Source organism: Mauremys reevesii, linkage group 13, assembly GCF_016161935.1.
Source record: "Mauremys reevesii isolate NIE-2019 linkage group 13, ASM1616193v1, whole genome shotgun sequence".
Lineage (NCBI taxonomy): Eukaryota > Metazoa > Chordata > Testudines > Geoemydidae > Mauremys > Mauremys reevesii.
Genome location: NC_052635.1, coordinates 14,034,487 through 14,041,395, shown reverse-complemented (window position 1 = coordinate 14,041,395; position 6,909 = coordinate 14,034,487).

The window sequence follows — 6,909 nt, the reverse complement described above, 5'->3', positions numbered from 1 at the left end:
CTCACTGGCAGGCGCCAGACTGTCCCATGCAGACCCAAAGGCCGGACCTCACGTGCTTCTGAGCCAGCCGGGTGGGGGCCAAGCCCAGCTACTGACCCTTAGCTTTGGGGCTCCCACACACTCCTGGGGCCAGGCCTCCTGGGGACATGGGACGATGCCCTCCACCTGCCCAGCCTGTGAGATCAGGGCTGAGAGCTCGGCAAGCTCCTCCCGTCCCTCTTTGGGAGCTGCCTTCTCCAGCTTCCAGCAGGGGCCTCACCCCATGTGCCAGACAGAGAGATTCAGACTGGAGTGGGGCAGGGAAGGGAATGGCTGGTAGGACGCAGGGCAGAGAGCCCCCCCTGGAGGAGGGGACAAAGGGAGCTGGGCTTGTTCGGCCTAACACGTATCCTAGGAGGGGATCTGGAAGGCTCTAGACACATTGGGGTAGGGGGATGGGGAAGACTCCAGAAAGCTATTGAAGCTGAGGATGGCGTTGGCCCAAGAACAAGTGGGGATGGACTTGCCAGGAACTGACCCAGGCTGGAGCCGAGAGGCGGGTGGTCTGAAATCATTCGCTGTTTGACACTTGGGGTGGACGAGTCCATCGGCCTCAAATGGTCAAAAATCCTGAGCCAGGCCCCCCAAAGTCACAGACTGGCTCAAAAATCCAGAGATTGTTAAAAATACTGAACATGGGGGACTTTTGACCTGACTTCAGCGGTTTGTTATCGTTAATGTTTCCACCTCTGCTCTGCAACCACAAGAACTAAACCTTCCTCTTTAAAAAACAAAAAAGGTGAAATTCACACATTATTTATTGATACGAAGGTGTGAAGGGGCCCCATGATCATCTCCACTGATCTCCTGTATAACCCAGGTCATAAGAGTGCCCTGAATTCACTCCTGGTTGAACCAGAGCAGAGGTTTTAGGAAAATATCCGGTCGTAAGTTAAAACTTGGCAGGGACAGTGAATCCACCAGGACCCTTGGTAAGTTGTCCCAGTGGTAAATTACCCTCAGTGCTAAAAATTTACACCTGATCATGTGACTTCAGGAGCTGGTGTTTTCAGGGGAAAAAAAGTACCTACAAATATTCCTTTGCTGAAATATTGACGAGAGGGTCAGACACAGGGGTAAAATACCTGCCTGGGCATCTCGGCATCACAGAAATGTCAAACTGTCTGTGACAAGTTGTCAGGGGCTGGATTTCAAAGCAACATTTTGACTTCAAATCGAAACACTTTCTCAAAATCAACATTAGCACATTGAAAATTGTAGTTTAGTCAAAGTCACTGTTTCCAAAAGGAAGTTGTTCTATGTGAACCTTTCTGATTAGACCAGTTACTGTGGAGTCCCTGGACAGTTCTTGTCTGGGCTTGTGACAGTCTGTACCCCTATATTCACCCCTTTTACAGGTCTATGATACATTATGTACAAAGTGTGCCTTGTGAGGTATCATTTGAAAAAAAATAATAATTTGCTGATCATTATGGTCCTGGTAAAATAAGGGTGGCAATGTTGTATGTAAAGTTATAAGATTCACCTGTATGGTGTTATTAAGGCCTTGTGTACACAGTTTTGTCAACAAAAGGCAGCTTTTCCCGATGAAACAGTGGAGGTGTACACACTCTAATGCTACTTTTGCAGACAAAAATCTCCTGTTTTGGTGACAAAATAAAACCACCTTGACAAGAGATGTAGAGATTTTTGAGCCAAAGTTTTATCGACAAAGTGTCAGTGTAGACACCATGCTTGGTTTTGTCGCTGTAAATAGCCTCCAGGAGTTATTCAACAATGGCCATCCTCATAGGCGACGAGTTCTATGGGCCTGTGGTGCCTGGGCACCAGGAATATTCCTGGCCCGGGGCCCGGCTCCCCCTGTGCATCCCCCATGCAATTTAAAATGGCCTGGGGTGCCCACCTACCACCAGCAGTGCAGCGGAGGTGAGCAGCTTCTTGCATGCTCAGTCCACGTGGCTGCTGGCTCCTCCCTGTGGCCCTGGGCGGGGTGGGTCTGTGTCCCTTCCCAAGCACTCATGCAGCCAATAGGAAGCTGCGGGGGCAGTGCCTGGGGGTAGCGCATATGGAGGCCCCCCGGCCCATCCTGCCTAGGAGCCCTAGGTAAGCGCCGTATCCCCCTGCCCCCTCTCAGAGCCTGCACCCCCACCCCTTTCCCATGCACACCCTACCGCCCCCAAACTCACTCCCAGAGCCTGTACCCCCTCCCTCCGCACCCCCTCCTGTCCCCAAACTCCCTCCCAGAGCATGCATCCCCACCCCAGCCCAGAGCCTGCACCCCTCACTCCCTCCTGCACCCCCACCCTCTGCCCAGCCTGTAGCCTGCACCGAGCACCCAAACTCTGTCCCAGAGCCTGCACCACCTCCCTCCACACCTCCTCCCATCCCCAAACTCCCTCCCAGAGCCTGCACCCCCATCCCAGATCAGAGCCTACACCCCTCACCCCCTACCCCAGCCTGCACCCAGCACCCAAACTCCCTCCCAGAGCCTGCACCCCTCCTGCATCCCAATACCCTGCCCCAGCCCAGGGCCTGCACCCCAGACTTCCTCCCCCCACCCAAACTCCCTCCCAGAGCCTTAGGCAGGTGCGGGGTGGAGTTTGGGGGGCAGAGTTTGGGGAGGGTGGGTTCTGAGCATCACCAAAATTTCTATAAACCTGCTGCTCCTGCCCATCCTGACTGCTCAGGTCAGCAGTTCAGACTCTGCTGTCTTGCTGCCAGGTAAGCAAGCATCCACCCCCTTCCCTCTTTAAAGCCCCAGGCATTTTTGAAATTCCACTTCCTGTTTGCTCGGTGTAGAAAGCTCACATGACATTTTCCCAGCTGACCGTGGTGGCTCTATGTGGCAAATGCTCTCTCACTTGGACCACTGTGGAGCTGTTGGATTTGCTGAGTATATGGGAAGAGGAGGTTGTGCAGTCCCAGCTGTGCTCCAGCTGTAGGAACTTTGATACCTACGAGCAGATTTCTCATGGCTTGTGTGATACGGGCTACAAATGGGACATGGTGCAGTGCCAAGCGAAGATAAAGGAGCTGAGGCAGGCACAGCAGAAGGCAAGGGAGGCAAATTGTCACTCAGGTGCTGCACCAAAGACCTGTGACCATTCTTGGTGGTGATCCCACCTCCACTGCTAAGAGACTTGTGGATACTTTGGCGGGGCTGGAGGTGGCGGACAATGGACCTAACCCCAAGGACAAAGTCGTGGAGAAGGAGGTGGAGTTGGATGATAACATGGAGCCCCCGGCAGGGTCATCTGGTGTGGCAGTGAGTCAGAAACTGTTGTCCAGTCCAGAGCTGTCTAGTCAGTCCCAGCAGCCCCTCTCCAGCGAGCAAGAATCAGAAGAGGAGACCCCTGGTAAGTGATCTTTTTGAGTTGATCCTGCCCAGTTATATGACGTCCAGCTTTCCTTTCCTCTGTATAGTGTAGAAGGGATAGAAATGTACAAGACTAGCTGTGTTTACGTGTGCTCCAAATTACCCTGTGCAGCTAAGCAGTGTGAAAGCACAATGTGCTGATGCACACCAAGAGTTCATGGGAATCCTCCAGAGAGATTTCTAGGAAACTTTAATGCAGGTACTCAGCAATTCCCTGTGGAAGGTTCCTTGGCAGGGCTGCTTTGTGCCTTCCCCCAATGTAGGAAACTTTCCCTCACCTCTCGGCAATCAATTGTGCAGGGACCAAAGGGGAAAACAGGTGAGCAGCATAGGTCCTGGGTCTGAAGCCTCACGCATGCAGTAGATGCACCCTTGCAACCTTGCTCACCCTCAGTAGTGAGGTATTGGCTTCCATAACTCCCGCCTGTGGAAAATGATGGCAGAATTTACAATATTGTCTCTAGTTGCCTGCACTGACCCCCTTGAAACATCACCTATGCTCTGCCCCAGTTTGAATGCCCTGTTTAGGGAGTTCTCCGAGATGTGTGCTGTATTTTACTTTAATGATTCAATGTTGTTCATGTATGCTTCTGTGAATTGTTTCTTGTGTTTTGGCAGATGTGGCCTTCAGCGGAAACCCCTACACACTGGCAGAGCACCTCCGCCAGAGGAGGAAGAATAACAAGGAGGACATGTTCTGAGAGGTGCTTGAATCCTCTGAGGCAGAAAAAAAAGACAATGCAGGGAGTGGAGAGAAATGGAAAGGTGGGAGAAAAAGGAGTCAGGAGTGAGTTCAAATGACCCATGAGCAGATGATGAAAGTCATGGAGGAGCAAAGAGATGCTGAAGTCTATAATCACATAACAGTCGGAACAGATGCGTGCCTGTCCACTTTCCCCTTGCAGCTGATACAGAACTGCTTTCCCTGCCCTCCCCAAACTGCCCTCTTCCACACATTCCTTTTAACTTTCTGGAAAATGTCGGTATCCCATTCACTCCGCCTCTTCAGACAGCTTCCAAAATGATAGCTGGACTTAGGCGCACCTGTGATAGCCTCCAGTGCTCAGCACTGCTACCTCTGTTGCCACCAAGACTTTTGTGTGTGTTAATTGGTGTGTAATAAAAATAAACTCTCTGAAAGTTAATCAATCTTTATTTGTGTCCTACACATAAGATTGCAGCTGGTAGTAAAACATATACATGCAGTTTAATCATTTGCATACTGCTAATCCCACTCAGGAATCACCACAAGTGTTAGGAAAACAAAATTCAGATCAATGAAGCATGGCAGATTGCTGCTTAGAAATACACATTGCAGGTTCTCATTCTCAAAATGTTGCCTCAAAGCCTCCCAGATTCAAATTGTCCCCCATAATAGTCCTGGTATCTGGCTGCTCAAAATCAGCAGCCAGGTAATCTGCCTCAGCAATCTACCCTGGGCAAACTTTTCACCCTTAGTCTCACAAAGATTATGGAGAGTGCAGCAGGCAGCTTTGACCATTGGAATGTTTTCCTCATTTAACTCAACCTGCCATAAAGGCAGCGCCAGCGCACTTCCCAAACACACATTCAACAGTAATTCTGCACCTACTCAGCCTGTCGTTGAAGTGCTCCTTACTTCTATCCAGGTTCCCCATGTAAGGCTTCATGAGCCATGGGAGTAAGGGGTACACTGGGCCTCCAAGGATCACTGTGGGCATTTCAGTATCACCCACTGGAATCTTCTGGTCTAGAAAGAAAGTCCCTGCTTGCAGCTTTTTGTACAGGCCAATGTTCCTGAAGATGTGTGTCATGCACCTTCCTGGACCACCCCTCGTTGATGTCAGTAAAACGACCCGGGTGATCCAAAAGCCGCCTGTAATACCATAGAGAAGTACCCCTTTTTATTGATGTACTCCATCGCAAGATGGTCCAGGGCCAAAACTGAGGTATGTGTGCCATCTATTGCCCCGCCGCAGTTAGGGAATCCCATTTCTTCAAAGTCATCCACTACTTCACGCACACTGCCAAAAGTCACAGTCCTTCGTAGCAGGATGTGATTAATGGTCCCGCACACTTGCATTAATGCTGCCCCTATGGTCAACTTCCCAACTGCAAACTAATTAACGACTGAGTGGTAGTAGTCTGGAGTCACCAGCTTCCACATTGCGATCGCCACATGCTTCTCCACCAAGAGGACAGCTCTCATTTTGATGTCCTTGTGCCACAGGGTTGGGTTGAGCTCCGCACGCAGTTCCAAGAAGGCGACTTTCTGCATCCAAAAGTTCTACCGTCACTGCTCATCATCCCAGACCTGCATAACGATGTGATCCCACCACACAGAGCTTGTTTCCTAAGCTCAAAAATGAGTTCACCGTGTGCAGCTGCTCCATGAATGCCAAAAGTCATCTGATGTTGTTTCTTTCCATGGCACACAGCAGGTCAGGAAACTCTGATTCCTGTTCATATTGGGCACTCATGATATACTTCATGACCATCCACCATGTGTTAATGACAGTGACCACAAGAGTAGAGAGCAGTGTGGGATCCATCCATCCACAGATGGCAGGTGCATAGTAAACTGGGGCTGTTAAAAATGCCACAAAAAGCATCTGGAAAACCATGGAATGCTGGGACAGAAAATAATGCATCATGGAATGTTGAGCACACAACCAAGATGCACTGTGATCCACTCCACCTTCCTACAAATCCTACCTGCAGAAGATGGCCAGTAGCACAGTGGGATAGCTACCCACAGTGAACTGCTCTCACTGCTGATGCTAGAGAACCAAGTGTGGATGCGCTCTGCCGACAGAGGGAGCGTAATGTGAAGATGCAATAGCGATGTAATTTTAGTGCTTTTTCATTGACGACATGAGTTTTGTCGACAAAAGTCTGTAGTGTAGAAAAGGCCTAAGACATGTTCCAAGTCTGGGGAACAGCTACAAACCAGTTCCTCTGAGAAAAAAGGAAAGCCGACACCTCAGCCAAGTGCCATCAAAGTCAAGTGGACCATCACCTGGCCATTTTTGGGGGGAAAGAGGGTGTGTGGGGGAAAATCTACAACTTGACAAAGAAACAGCTTAGAGTTCCCATCCACACAGACTTTCTGTCTCCTGAATCTCAGCTGCAGATGATTCTCAAAGATGAGAATAAACCATAAGAAGGGAGAGCAGACACCCAGATTATCTCTCAATTTTTCTTTACCTACAGCATTGACAAAACCTGAAGAACAAAGAAAGTAGAATTGGACTGGGGATAGATCTTGACTGAAACAAATTCAGCCAGTAAGACAGCAGTAATGTGTGGTGAGAGAGACCTTTGCTTTGAATTCACTTAGCTTGTTAAGTTAGGCATTAATTGTGTTTTGCTTTTATTTTCTTGTAACCAATTCTGACTTTTATGCATCATCATAGAATCATAAGATTGGAAGGGACCTCAAGAGTTCATTTAGTCCAATCCCCTGCACTCATGGCAGGACTAAATATTATATAGACCATCCCTGATGGGTGTTTCTTTAACCTGCTCTTAAAAATCTCCAATAATGGAGTTGC